This window comes from Pogona vitticeps, chromosome 1 (genome assembly GCF_051106095.1).
Source record: "Pogona vitticeps strain Pit_001003342236 chromosome 1, PviZW2.1, whole genome shotgun sequence".
NCBI classification, from domain to species: Eukaryota; Metazoa; Chordata; class Lepidosauria; order Squamata; family Agamidae; genus Pogona; species Pogona vitticeps.
In genome coordinates, this window is record NC_135783.1 from 290,824,857 (window position 1) to 290,840,860 (window position 16,004).

The window sequence follows — 16,004 nt, forward strand, 5'->3', positions numbered from 1 at the left end:
GGGAACGACCTCGTGTCCCGGAAAGACCCGACCCCGCAATAAAGACCAGGAGACTGAAATACCGCCCGCTGGCTGGCTGGCCGGCGTTATTTTAACGCCATAGCAGCTCCTGGCACGCCGTTGGGTGGCGCCTTGGGTTAAATCAGAGGTAATTAATAGCTCCAGCTGAAGAGAGTTGTATTCCTGTACTGGCAACCCGGATAGTTCCCTTGCCTGCTGTGCGTCGAAATCCCCGCGCCTTGAACCCCCCCCCTTCTCCACCGTTGATCCCCACTGCCTTATCTATGTACAGTACTTGTGCCTTCATATACTGTACTGAATTAAGTCCTACAATCCAAAGCATGCATATGTGGAAGTAAAATTGTTGAAAGCGAAGAGTCTCATCCCAAATAATAGTAGTGTTGCTATGTGCAGTCAGATCTCTTATGGCGATCCTATGAATTAATTACTTCCGAAAGGTCCCATCTTTTGCAGTCCTGTTTGTCTTGCAGGCTGAAAGCCTGGACTTCCTTTGCCGACTCAACAAATCTCATGTTCAATCTTTCTCTTTTCTTATGCTTTCCTTTCTTTCCAGCATTGTTGTCACTGAGTAAATATTGTCTGAGTAAATATACTGTATGTCAAAATGCCTCTTGGGTTCTCTCTGTGGTGGTTCATTTCTACTTTTCCTAGTGTTATTGCCTTTTTCCAATGAGTTTTCTCTTCTCCTTATATGTCTTAAGTATGACAGCCTTCGTTTTGTGTTTCTGCTTCTAGAAAGAGTTCAGGCTTGATTTGATCTAGGACCCATGGTATCCACAAAACACTCATCCAATCCCATATTTCATTTATCTCTCTCTCTTCCTTTAGGCTATCTTCACTGTCCAGCATTGGTGTCTGTATCCAATTATTACAAATACAATACTCTAGAGCAGTGGTGTCGAACTGCGGCCCTCCAGATGTTCTTGGCCTTCAACTCCCAGAAATCCTGGCCAGCAGAGTTGGTGGTGAAGGCTTCTGGGAGTTGAAGTCCAAGAACATCTAGAGGGCCACAGTTCGACACCACTGCTCTAGAGGATCATGGCCTAGGTGGAATTTAGTCAATTTTCCATAAGGTATTTCTGCACCCTTGTTTGACCCCTTTGCCTCTTGGAAGCCAGTCTATTTTCCCCATATTCTGCCTTTACAGTAGCTTCTTGTCCACAAAATAGGTTACACATCAGGACAATCAAGTGTTGAGGAACACCACTTCCTTTTTTGGGGATGGGGGTCTTCATTATTTTTTAAATAAATAAAAATGAACAAAATAACTGACACAGTGATACAATGAAACACAATGCATAATAATATTACTCAGCATATAAAAGAATGGGCAAAGAAAAGAGAGAGGCTAGAGAAAGAAACAAAAGAATAAAAGCAGGAAGGTAAAGGGATAATACATAGACTTATATAAAATGCTTCCAGATATTTAAAAAAATATCCATATATAGCTGTTATCTATAGGTCATATAAGTGTTGTGGTTCCCCTCATCAATGGCCATTTCCCCTAGGTCTCTGTCACTCATATTCACTACCAATTCACGTGTCATTTTCTTGCAAAATAACTGTTTATTGAACTAAGTCTCATTCCCATACCTTGGGACAGGTTACCACTTGCTTTTACAATTCACCAGTTGAGAACTATTCTTGTGCCTGGTGGTTCCTTTCCCATTCTCCCCAGTAAGAGGGTTTTCAAGGAGGTTGGGTGTTCTTTAACCTCCATGCCTTAGCCTTTGGTATTCAGAAAGTAATTATTTCCACTGTCCAGAGTGTCTTCATTTTCAATCTCTTCCCACTGTTCCATAGATTCATTTACTCCTGCACTGGTCAGGGTCACCACCTCTGACAGATGGGTTTTAAAGTATTCAAAGTATTTCTGCATTACAAAAGCACAGAGCAGCTTTTTTGCCCCATCCCCAAGTGCTTTCAGCAAACATTCTATCAAGATTTCTGAGACCAGTCTCCCGGCACAGGCTTCTAAGGGAAAATCAGCTAAATTCAGCTAATGAAAACCATTCATACTTGTCAAAAAACCCAACAGTGACAGTTGCTTTGTGTTAAGTGAGAAGTGGGTAACTGATGGGGAAAAAAGTGTCAGTTTCTGAGATTTTGCTTGGTGTCACTTTGAGAAAAATAGTGAGCACGAGGGTATTCCGTAAACCATCTTGACTGCTGCCATTGGTGGTGTCAACATTCAGGCTGCCCTTTGCTATGTAAAGCTTGGCATCCTTTTTCCTGCTGGCAGTACAGGCACAATATTGGTGGGTCACTGTGAGATACAGGAAGCTGGACTAGATGGGCCCTTAACCTGATGCAGCAGGGCTGTTCTTATGTTCTTATGACAAAAATCTTTGTTGTAACAGTTTGATCATTACTTTGCTTGCATGTGAAATGATGTAATGTTCGTATTGTTGCAACACACCTTGGTATCTTTCTTGGGGACTGGGATGCATATTCAACATTTCCTGTCTGTGGACTTTTGTTTTGTTTTCTATATTTGCTGGCATAATAAGAAAATCCAAAAATCAAGTGGAAAATGCAGCCTGTATGTGCTCCAGTACGTTCATGGAAACTTACAGATGTAGAAGCTAAAACTGAATATGGAACTGAGGGACAGTTACACTTGTCCTATAAGCACCCAGAATGACCAAGTATTTTAAACATGTGCCAAATGAGTATTGTAGATACTTGAGATGAAGGAGATTTTTCTTCAGAGAATTAATAGAGGAGAAAATGCCCTAAATAAATTCCTGTATCTTCTAGAATGGGGTGGGCAAAATGTAGCCTTTTGGGTGCTGTTGGACTGTAATTACCATCAGCTCTAGCCAGCACAGAAATGGTGAGGACTCTACAGAGTTGTGATCTAGATTGTATTTTTCCCAGCCAGCTCTAGAAGTATTTATTAAAAGGGCCATGAACATCTTGAAGTATTTCGTGCCCCAGTCCTGGGGAAAGAGAAAGATATAGGTCAAATAAATATGCATTTTTCATTCCCTGTAAATCCTCTTCAACTGCCCTTTAAAAATACATTTACACATTTACAGTGTGGGCCATGCTGTTCTAACACCAGTAGAAATAAGGAGAACAGTGCATCAGCCATTCATGAAGTAATTCTGTTTAATTTTAAAATGATCTGTAGAAAAGGTTGCTGAGGTTTGGGGCTATAACAATAAATATTAAGAAGTGGGTAGGATCTTAAAAACAAAGTTTAATTACACTGCAAAATTGGGCACATCAGGCTACAATTCTGAACAGCCTTATTTTGTATTTTATATTAATATTATACTAAAATGCTATCATTTCCTTCCAAGTTGCTGAGGGCAATGTATATGACTCTTTACACCTCCCTGTATTGTCCTCCCATCAGTCAAATAGAGTAGCTAGAACTGAGAGATGGTGATTGCCCCAAAGTCACCTAGTAAGGTTCAAGATTTCCTTAGTTGTATTGTATCATAATATATCACATTGGTACCTGTGACTAACCATGGGTTGGATCAAGCTGTATCTCATTTATTTATCCTGTTCTGACTTAATGCTTGTTTCATGCATTTAATAAGCTATCTCTAATCTTTTCTGAACTCTGATGCAAGAGTTTCAGAATGCTGTGATTGCAGTTGAAATAGCAACATCAAAACAGAATTAAATTCCTTTCTTCTAAAAATAATTGTCAAGTGAACAAGTTAGTTTTTGACTTTGTATAGTTTAACACTAAATGAATTCGCTTCTTAGTCTTGTTATCACTCAATATTTTTTTTATCTATTTACTTTTGTGCTGCTAAAGCCTATCAGTCTTTCACCTTCAGATGTGAATAGGCTCTTACAGAACCTACTCTGATGTTCATCTGGATGTCTCCTATGAAGGGGTAGGATTTAAGGTGCACAAAGAGCTATGGGGATGGAGAAAGCTTAAGCCTTTTCTAGACAGATATGATGGTCCTTGTTGGGCTTGGGCTTGTGTATGCTTACTGTAGAATAATAAAACACCATCTAAACACTATATATTTAAGGTGGCATGTACTTTAGCCCTAAGGATGTTGGGTCTAAAGTGCTTCATACATTTTATGTTATACACCAAGCTTGCTTTTCAAGAATGTCTCCATCTCATTATGTATGTTTCTTGTGGCACCTTCAAAACTACTGTGTTTCCCTGAAAATATGACAGGATCTTATATTAATTTTTGCTCCAAAAATGCATTAAGTCTTATTTTCAGGGGATTTTTTAATGTACAACAGTCTGCATCTATTCAAGTACAGTCATGTCATCATCTTCTAGTTGCTGCACAATGCTGTACAATGGTAGAGGGCAGGGTTTCACTTAATGAGGGGCTCATTTTGGCGGTAGGGCTTATATTACAAGCATCCTGAAAAATCATACTGGGGCTTGTTTTCAGGTTAGGATTTATTTTCTAGGAAATAGGGTAGCATACTGATTTTCTAGCCAGAACTTTTGTATGCTGATACATTTGTTAATCTTTAAGACTGTGTGTACTCTGTCCTTCTTGTGACAATATAACCTAATGCTTGCACCTTTGGAAACTGTTGCATGGTACACTATTTGCAACAAGAAATAGAAAATGTATCCATGTAATCTCCCTGAAGAAACAAAGTTCTGACTACAAACAAGGCAGGCTTTTCAGTTTTCCATAACTCTTGACTAGGCAGACAATATAATTTGGGGGGATAAGGAAAGTAGTATCAGGTCAGTGGTTCTCATGCCTGAATATACCGCTAAGAAATCTACAGAACTCTATAGGCCTTTAGGGAAAAATCAGAAGCCTGTGTTCATCATAACTGGCATTTCATCCCAATTAAGGGTTAATTCCAGAATGAAACTAAACATTATTTATTTATTTTATTTATTAGATTTATACCCCGCACCATCTGGCAGCCAGGACACTCTGGGTGGCTAACAACAAGACAAACAACACCATATTAAAACACAATAAGAATAAAAAACAATAAGAATAGAATAATACAAACATTAAACAGATACAATAACTAGTAGGATAAATTAAAACAGATAGCTATAAAGATGGTAGAAAGGATGATAAAAGGATGGCAAAAAGGATGATAAAAGGGAAGCAGAGATGTCAGCAACTTAATGTTCAGTGAAAGCCTGATGGAAGAGCCAAGTTTTCAATGCTTGTTTAAACCCGTCCAGCGAGGGTGCCAGGCGTATCTCCATGGGCAGATTATTCCACAGGTGGGGGAGGGGTGACCACTGAGAAGGCCTGGCTTCTTGTTCTTTCCCTCCGGGCCTCCTTCGAGGTCAAGGCCCTCAACCGCCTTGCCTGTGAAGAATGGGTATTACGGATAGATATGGCTGGGAGCAGGTGTTCTGCTAGGTACTGAGTTCCTAAACCATTTAGGGCTTTGAATGTTATCATCATAACCTTGAAGTCGATGCAGAAAAGAAAACAGTAGCCATGAAGGGCAGCCAGAATGGGGGAGATGTGCTGTTATTAATCTGACCTCCAAATTCTGAACCAGTTGTAGTCTCTGCATCAATCTCAAGGGTAGCCCCATGTAGAGAGCACTGCAGTAGTCTATTCTTGAGATTACGGGTGCATGAATCAAAGTTGTGAGTGCCCCCTGCATCCAGATAGGGATGCAGCTGGGCAATCCTCTGAAGATGGAAATGGGCTGCTTGGACCACAGATGTCACCTGAGTTTCCATGGTGAGATTTGGGTTCAGACAGATGCCCAAGCTGCGAACCTCATTCTTTGTGGGAAGAGTCACTCTCCCAAAGGAAAGAGAGTTTCCCAACCCACTGATGACAGGGCTGCCCACACGCAAGATTTCTGTCTTGTCCGGATTCAGCCTCAATCCATTTGCCCTCATACAGAATAAAAAGCATATTATTAGACATACATGAAAAAATATTCTCAGTGCTCACCTAGTCAAGTAAATTTTGATCTATGGAGGAAAATCCATATTAGTCAATCTGCTACTTCACTGCTACACGATTGTTGTTGGTATCCAAACATATGCGGAATAGCATGAATCCTTGCTATATTGATGAGTTGAATGCATCTCTTTGTGTGTCTTATTTCCCTGTATTTATAATTCAGTCCATTATACACACCTCTTCACAACCTGTAAATCATACAAAAGCCTTGTATGCTAGGAGTAATTTTTCAAAGGGAAGTAGTATTGATCTTTCAGTCTTTATAATTTCAGGGGTCTGTACCTTAATATCTGGAAATTTACCATTATGCTGATAATTTTATTGTTACAATTATAATTTTTTGCAGAGCTTAGAGTAATAATACACTGTACCATTAAGCATCTGATGTGCTAGTTTACTGTCAACTAAAATCCTGAAATACTAAACTACTGTGAAATCAAAAATATATAATCTCTGAAAGGGTGCACTATAAAAGTTACAAATACTGCTTCGTGTTTACACAAAAGTTAATTACAACATTTACATGTTCATCTGTCAGGATTGTTATTGTTCACTGACATCGCTCAGCTGCAGCACTAATTCTTTTGAAATAACTCTAGTAAACTATTATTCAAGCCTAATTTTTAAAAGCACACTCATTTTCAGGACTTCTTTTTCCATATGCCCCTTAATAATTTTAACACTCTATACACACAACATTTCAAACTATGACAGTAGCAACTGGTCCAAAAATATGCTCTAGATGTGATGCCCATTGTTCTTGAGCAGAAACTGAGGGGAAAGCAAGATGATGTTTGCAGGTCTAGATTGAGACAGGTTTGAGATGGATGTTAAGATGACTTGGTAAACACCCACTTATCCTGCCAGTAATCTGGATTAAAGAACAATGGGCATCACATCTAGCTGAATTTTTCAGACTAGGGACTTCCTCCTCTAACCCCAAATATTATTGTATCTTTGCACAAAGAAGAATTCCAGAGAACTCAAAAGTTCCCCTTGTTTGTAACTGTTTAACGATCCTGCAAAGGACTTATTGCACCCCTAATTTTGCATATGTATTATTACCACTCTAGTGCAAGCATGGGTGATCTCCAATGGTTGTGGGAGAACATATACCTATCCCTAGAGCTTTGAGGGTCACTCCATGACCTCTGCCTCCCAGTTTTTTCTTTCAAAAATGCTTCAAAAAGAAGTGTCCTTATGTACTCTAGTGCCAATTTAAAAAAAAAAAAAAGAGGGGGGGGAATGTATGGGAAGTCACAAAACCTGCTTCATGAAACATGGCAAAAAAATTATCCCATGAACCCTAGAAGACACAAGGGGACTTTGCAGCTTTTTTTTCCCAAAATGTTTTTAAAATTCTGTGGGGGTGCTATGGGCTACGTTTAGGTCTCTGGCGCGTGCCTGAGGCCTGTGGACTGCATGTTGCCCACCCAAGCAGCAAAACAGAGAGGCAAAAGCAGAGATAACCTCACAAATAATAGTAAATTCCTTTCCTCCCTCTTTTATTCACTGTTTCTGTATACTGTACCTCTTCACAATGTTTTATTTGCTGAGTAGTAAAATTCTTTTTGGAAACACACTTTTCCAACAACACGAGAGGCAATTCTACACATGGACATCACCAGATGGACAATACCAAAATCAGATTGATTATATTCCCTGCAGCCAAAGATGGAGAAGCTCTATACAGTTAGCAAAAACAAGAACTGGAGCTGAATTATGGCTCTGTTTATCCACGTCTTATAGCAAAATTCAAGCTTAAACTGAAGAAAGTAGGAAAAACCACTGGACTAGTCAGGTATAATCTAAACCAAATCCCTTATGAATACACAGTGGAAGTGAAGAACAGATTTAAGGAACTAGATTTGGAGGACAGAGTACCTAAAGAACTATGGATGGAGGCTCGTAACATTGTACAGGAGGCAGGAACAAAAACCATCCCAAAGAAATGGAAATGCAAGAAAGCAAAGTGGCTGTCCAACAAGGCCTTACAAATAGCAGAGAAGAGAAGGGAAACAAAATGCATAGGGAAAGTTACAGAAAATGAAATGCAGACTTGTAAAGAATAGCAAGGAGAGACAAGAGGGCCTTCTTAAATGAACAGTGCAAAGAAATAGAGGAAAATAATAGAAAGAGAAAAACCAGAGAACTGTTCAAAAAATTGGAGATATTAAAGGAACATTTTGTATCGAAGGATCAGATTATGGTCAAACTTCAAACTACTAAACTATCATGGTATACCGGTAATTATATTCACTTAGACAGTTGGACAAATGAATGGTTGAAAATTAATGGTATATGTAGAGAATGCACAAAGTACAAACGATTTCTATCATCACATGAAGATATGCAGAAAAATGCTTTGATTAAGGGAGTAGTAAGTAGAATATATAATATAATTTCGGAAATAGAGGAAAAAGAGATAGGAACAGAAAGTTTGAAATTAATTTGGGAAAATTATTTAAGGACAGAAATTAAAATAGAGGATTGGATAAAAATGTGGAGGATGAGAGTTTTAAGGTTATGTCAGTAAGAATAAAGGAAAAAATCTGTTTAAGATGGTATATGACTCCTGTGAAATTGAATATAAAAAATTCAGATTATTTTAAAGCTTGTTGGAAATGTGATGAATAAATTGGCACATATTGTATGTGATGGGATTGTAAATTGGTTCAGAAATTTTGGAAAATGATTTTTAAGGAAATAGGTGATATATTTGGTAAAGATATTGAATTTAACTCTAAAATTGCTTTTTTGTTCATTTTTGATAAGATCTTGATTATTATTTGAAGGAATTTATTTCTAACTTTATGACAAGTGCTAGAATATTAATAGCAAGGTTTTGGAAAGATTAAAATGATATTAAATTAGAAGATTGATATGGTGAAGTATGGAACAATGCATTAAATGATAAACTGACTACTGAACTCAAGATGAAAAGAGGGGAAATTTCAAATATTTTTATGCTATTTGGGGTAGATTTCTTGAATTTGTATTAGTGAAAGGAAAGGGGAAAGCATCTAAACAACAATTATACAATTTTGGAAAGGAAGTTTGTAATAAAAATATTGGTCCCGTGGGTATGAAGTACACGGTAGAATGTAGTGTATAGCAAGCACTATTATTTGTATTTTTGTGTTTGTTTTTGTTCTAAAAATCATTAAAACCATTTATAGAAGAAAAAAGAAACATTTTGTGCAAAGATGGACATAATAAAGGACAAAAATGGTAGGGACCTCACAGAAGCAGAAGACATCAAGAATAGGTGGCAAGAATACACAGAGGAACTATACCTGAAAGATCTGGATGTCCTGGCCAACCCAGATAGTGTGGTTGCTGACCTAGAACCAGACATCCTGGAGAGTGAAGTCAAGTGGGCCTTAGAAAGCATGGCTAACAACAAGATCAGTGGACACGATGGCATTCCAGTTGAACTATTTAAAATCTTAAAAGATGACGCTGTTAAAGTGCTACACTCAATATGCCAGCAAATTTGGAAAACTCAGCAGTGGCCAGAGGATTAGAAAAGATCAGTCCCAAGGAAGGGCAGTGCCAAAGAATGCTCCAACTACCGTACAATTGCACTTATTTCACACGCTAGCAAGGTTATGCTCAAAATCCTCCAAGGTAGGCTTTAGCAGTATGTGAACCAAAAACTCCCAGAAGTACAAGCTGGATTTCGAAGGGGCAGTGGAACTCGAGACCAAATTGCTAACATGCACTGGATTATGGAGGAAGCCAGAGAATCCAGAAAAACATCTGCAGTACTTCTGCTTCATTGACTACGCAAAAGCCTTTGACTGTGTGGACTGCAACAAACTATGGCAAGTCCTTAAATGGGAGTGCCTGACCACCTTATCTATCTCCTGACAAATCGATATGTGGGACAGGAAGCAACAGTTAGAACTGGATATGGAACAACTGATTGGTCAAAATTGAGAAAGGAGTATGACAAGGCTGTATATTGTCTCCCTGCTTATTTAACTTATATGCAGAATACATCATGCAAAAGGCAGGACTGGAAGGACAGATCCTGAAGCTGAGGCTCCAATACTTTGGCCGTCTGATGAGAAGAGAAGACTCCCTGGAAAAGGCTCTGATGCTGGGAAAGTGTGAGGGCACAAGAGGAGAAGGTAACGACAGAGGATGAGATGGTTGGACAGTGTCTTCGAAGCTACCAACATGAATGTGACCAAACTCTGGGAGGCAATGGAGGACAGGAGGGCCTGGCATACTCTGGTCCATGGGGGTCACAAAGAATTGGACACGACACAACAGCTAAACAACAACAAAATTCTTTCCAGTGAATATGGAGACACAGACACCTGCATTGGATGAAGAGCTGTTAAATTTTTTTATTTTGTATAGCATGAATGTTAACTGGGACTGGTTAAAGAGGGAATGGTGAACATTTCTCCTTTCAGTGCCCAAGGAACTGTTCTGGCCATTAATGGTCACATATACTCTTTAAGTCTTGCTTTTACACTTCATTCTAAGACTGTGACTACATGGTTAAATACCACAAAGTTTGCTCTGCTTATAAAACAGGTGAATTTGAATTATTTTTTTACTGACCACGTGACTCAAAGGTTAATTTGAATCAGTCCATTTGAATTTTTGTTCCCAAAATGCTTCCTCTCTCTCTCTCTCTCTCTCTCTCTCTCTCTCTCTCTGCCACTGGAGGATTTCTACTTTTCCAAGCTAGAGCAATTTGAACCATTTTTTGTGGTTAGTTGTGATATGTTCTTGTAAAGATAGAGGGTGTGCCTGTAGGTGGTGCTTTGGTTACATAGGCATCTCCTGCATTTGTGCTTCTCTTGGTTCCCTGTGGGATCAGCTGGGGCAGGACCACAGGAAGGAAGGGAGAGCTATCTGCTGAAATGTGGATTGCATCATATCTAGTACTGTACGAATGATGAACTCTCAAGTCAACCCATAGCCCCTGTGTGAGCACTGACTGTGGTTTCAAATGTAATACAGGCTGCAAATCAAATTGCAACCTGTATTATATTGTAGTGTGGTCACACTGTAAGCGCCTGTTGTAGTAAATCCTCACACACCATCTAATGGGGGAGCCTGCAAAGAGGTGCTATGCATGGCTTCTATGAGGATCAGTCAGCTGGTCTTTCTTGTGCTCAGTTCTGCATCTTCTCTTCTAGTTAGGGGAACAAAAGTATAGAACGTATATGTTAACAGGCCTTACCTCCTCATATATCATGCAAACATGATGGGTGGGTTCCAGGATGTTTTTAAAAGCCCCACTCCGAACATGCTGCAAACATGTCACATATTGTGCTATTTTAAGCTCAAATTCATGCATGGATTTTAAAAAGCAGCCCCCTCTCATGGCTCATTTAGTTGCAGTTGTCAGCTAAGCAAAATGTGTTTCAGTCAATGTAAGTTTTATTTAATAATGATTAAATCTATATACATCTGGAATATTTAAAACATTAATTTTTGTAGCAAAAAATACAGGCAATCTTTGGCTTCGGATGTTGCCAGTGCACAGAAAAGGTCTTAGGAAAAGCATATGAACTGCAGATGTCTCTTCTAAGGTGTCCTCTACTACCTGTCATTTAAAATCAGCTGTTAAAGAAAATTGCTGAAATCCAGTAGCATAAATTATGCTACTCATGACCATGGCCTTTTTTTTTAAATGGTGATTTATGATCCCCTCTCCCCAACCCTAAAGTTCTTGAGATTCTCTTTGGATCCCTTTCAACTCGTGGGGAAGCTGTTGGAGAGTGCAGGATGGGAGGGGAAAGTCTTTAATTTCAGAAAATCACTTTACCAGGATAATTTCACCAACAGGAACAATTTTCAAAATGAACACTGCCGTTACATTGTGTTCTCTCATTATTACTACTTCTTCTTGTGCCAGATGACAACTCATAACCTTAAGCCACGATGACCTTACAATGTTGCCTGAACTCTGGCAACAGATGAAAGGGGCAGGCCTTACTTCTTAAAGCATCTCCTGGAAAATATCGGGCTGGGGCCTGTGAAGCTCTCTGAAAACAGGGAAAATGGAAGCCTCTTTGGTAGTGGCCTTATGCTTTCTGTTAACTGTGCTGGAGTGAGTTGAGGGGGGGGCGGACTGTCAACTCATAGCATTCCTCAGACAACATGGCCAAGCCCTTTGGGGAGTTGTAGTCCAAGGAAGTGAATTTTACAACTTCTGACATTGCAGTAGAAACTTCTGAAGCCAAGAGGGCATCATGGAAACAGCTTGATTTTATTGTCAGCAACCCGGGATTACAGCTGGGTCTGACTTGCCCGACAGGATTGCCTTGGGGCCTGGGATTAGGGGACAACATGTCATTGGGGCCTGTGTGTGTGTAGATTTCCACTGCAGTTCTTCTAACAGTATTTGTGATGTTTGATATGGTATGATGTGGCAGCAGGTAAATATTTGCTGCTTCTCATTTCCAAATTGTTAACCCCTCTTTGATAAGGTTCACATTATTTTAGAGGAAATAATGTTATTAATAGTTTTTACCTGTTTGCACACTCATATTTGCAACAAAGGGGACAGGGACAGCACATGGCATAGAGTTGTAAAGGAGGATTGGCAAATGGAGTGTGTCTTTGCTTAAATTGCCCCATATCTTCCCTGAATGTGTCCTTCCATTCACAGGTCCAAGGATCCATACCCATATATCTAGTTTCAGCACTACTTCAGATTATATTATCACTACTTATGTATTGATTCCCTTTATCAATCTATGCACTGTACAAGGTTAAAATCCAAGGAGTAGGCAGCAACACAACAGCTGCACTTTGTCATTTAGACAAGAGCTTAGCTAAACACCCCCTATTCTGCAACAGGAACAGCCTTTCCCAGTGTGGTGCTCTCCAGATGGTTTAAACCACTGGTTCTTAACTTTGGGTTACTCAGGAGTTTTGGACTGCAACTCCCAGAAGCCTTCACCACCAACTGGGCTGGCTGGGGTTTCTGGGAGTTGCAGTTCAAAAACATCCAAGTAACAAAGGTTAAGAACCACTGGTTTAAACTTTAACTCCTGTGGTCCCTCACCACTGACAGTGTTAACTAAAGCTGATAGGAACTGCAGCCTAAAACGTCTTGAGGAGAGGGAGTCTCTCTATAGTAAATGTATGTATGTATCTATGTATGTATGTATGTATGTATGTATGTATGTATGTATGTATGTATGTATGTATGTATGTATGTATGTATGTATGTATGTATGTATGTATGTATGTATGTATGTATTTTTGTAAAGTTTTTATTATTTACGCTGTTGTATGTATGTATACTTTTATTACCTGATGTTAGCCGCCTAGAGTGGTCCTGAGTTGGCTAGATAGGCGGGATATAAATAAAATAAATAAATAAAATAAATATATATGTATGTATGTATGTATGTATGTATGTATGTATGTATGTATGTGACATATATCCTGTTTTTGTCCAGAATTTGGACTCAACAGCAAAATTAAAATAGGTACAGGTAACAACAGACAAAAAGTAAAGCAGCTTCTTTGCACCAGGTTGGTCAAAACTGCATTTAAAACCTGTATTTAATATCTGTGCTTATCAATTCCACTCTGACTCATGCATAATGACACTATAAGCGGGCTGAAAATACTATAAGTTTCTCTGGGTAGAAAAGGATAACCCTGGTCATCCAGAAAAAAAAAATCCAGCCCACACAGTTTTCCAATATTTGTGTTCTGCTGATTTCATCAGATAATGGTGAGATCTGACTATTACAGCACTGCACAGTGCATGCTGTGTGGTAACCTGTGGTTTTTAAAAAATGTCCCACTGAGTCCCTTAACATTTTAATTGTGTTGCCTCTTTTGACTCTCTCATAGAATCATCACCTTTCACATCAATCCTTTTCTGAACTGCTGGAGTTTGCATTCCTGGCTCAGATAATCAGCCAGGGGCTACTGATTTTCTGTGCCTTTTCTAACTCCAAAATGCCAAATCAGCCTGAAAAGGCATGTGATTTAAAAGTAAGGTTTTGCTGTTCCTGCAGTTTGCAGGTCCTTCCATTAACATTTTCAAAAACCAACAACTGTTCACTGTTCAAACCCTTTCCTTGTCTAGCAGCCAAAAAAGACATGGCTATTTTTTCAAAACCTGAGATTTTTGTGCATGTGCCAGCCATAATGCTATAGAAATGACTTAGGGAATGTAAGACATTGCTGTGAAGAAAGCCATAGTAGGATCTGTATGCTGTTGCTGCATGTTTCTAGAAAAATAAAATAATTACTGGGATGACATTACACATCCTTAAGGGTAAAGCCTCCATCTGAAAGTACTCTAGTCAGAACATGATGCTGTATTAAATCACTGTTAACAAGTACGGTAAATTGGATTTTCCCACTGCTTGATATGACTAAGGTTTCTGGCATTTTGTAATCTTGGCTTGAATATAGATGTTCAATAATCTCTGTAGATGATAATTAAGTTCTTCTGATAGGCTGAGATTTCAGCTTGAAAATGTTATTTATATATTTTTATATATTCTGAGCCACAATGAAAAAAATTTACATTGTGTATTTAAAAAACTGACATAGAAAGACGACATCAGTAATTTTTATGAGAAGGTATTTTTGGTTTCTCTTATATTACCTCTCAGCCAGAATCCTATTTGTGTTTGCATAAGGACTGTATAACTTGTGGCTAATTGTTGCTGGGACACATCTTGGTCATGTGCCAAGGTACAGTCCTGTACATGTACACTTAGAAGTCTTACACTGTGTTTAGTGGGCTTTATGTTCACATAAATGGATATGGGGTGTGATCCTCAATACATTTACTTGGAAGTAAGTTCCACTGAAAACAAATGGAACTCAATGATGCACTGAAGTTTGCTACAACTTCCCATTAATACTAACTCTGCTTTCCTTACTGGCTGGTTCTGTAGGGTAGACAAAAAACAGGAGTGCTCCAAACTATTCTGCCAATGTTATATTTGTAAAATCAGAACCCAATCCTTTGCAAACTGGTTCATTACCCTTTTCTTACAGTGGGGTGGCTGAACCTTCTCTTGTCTGCAAGAGCTGTGATTTCTAGTAGGCAACTCTGTTTGTTGCAAATACAAGGGGGTGCTGATAAGTATTGAGCCTTTCCCAGAAAAAAATGAGCTAGGAAGCTGTAACTGCCACACTATTCTACATATTCCCCTAGGAAGTCAATGCACTTGGGACATCTGTCCTGCAGCTTTTTAAGTCCCTGCAAATAAAATTCTTCTGACTGCTGCTGTAACCACTCATTTGCAGCATTAGTTGCCTCCAGGACACTCCCAAATCGTTGTCCCTTTAGGTGTTTTTGGAGTTTGGGGAACAGATAATAGTCAGAAGGAGCCAGGTCGGGAAAATAGGGTGGATGGGGCATCACTTGAAAGCCTAAGGACCTCAGTTTTGCCATTGTTTCACCTCCATTGTGTGATGAGGCGTTGTCATGCAACAGGACACCTTTGGAGAGCTTTCCTCGATGCTTTTCCTTAATGTTTTGCCTCAACTTCATGAATAAAGAACTGTAATACTTTGCACTGATGGTTGAACCCTGTTGGAGGTAGTCCACCAGCAGAACTCCCTTCTTATCCCAAAAAAACTGTTGCCATTTGCTTCTGCACCGACCTTTGCACTTGGAACTTCTTTGGCCTGGGGGAACCACCGTGCCTCCATTCCTTAGACTGTTCCTTTGTCTCAGGATCATAACAGTAGATCCATGTCTCATCGCCAGTTACCAGTTTGCCCAGGAAATCTGACTCATTTCTTGCAAAATGTTCCAAAACAGCCACCAGTGACTCCACACATTTCCTCTTTTGTTCGGTTGTCAAAAGTTTGGGGATCCACTTTGCTGCCAGCTTTCTCATTTCCAAGTCATTGTGGATAATGGCACCAACTCTCTCTCACGTTATATTCTCAGATATATAGCAATACTTTTGGCTGATATTCGGCAGTCCTCCATGATCACGTCATAGATGGCTTTCACATTTGCAGGCACAGAGACAGAAACAGGCCTTCCATTGGGTTTCTCACTTTCAACACCAAACTGATGAGTTTTAAAATGGACAACCCAGTGTTTAACTGTTG

The 16,004-nt window shown here is 39.3% G+C and overlaps 1 protein-coding gene across 3 annotated transcripts in view; it reads left to right on the forward strand.

The window, feature by feature from the left end:
- The window catches only part of LARGE2 (LARGE xylosyl- and glucuronyltransferase 2), a 65,079-nt gene that overhangs the window by 750 nt on the left and 48,325 nt on the right, over positions 1-16,004 (forward strand). The gene's annotated exons all lie outside the window — the stretch shown is intronic.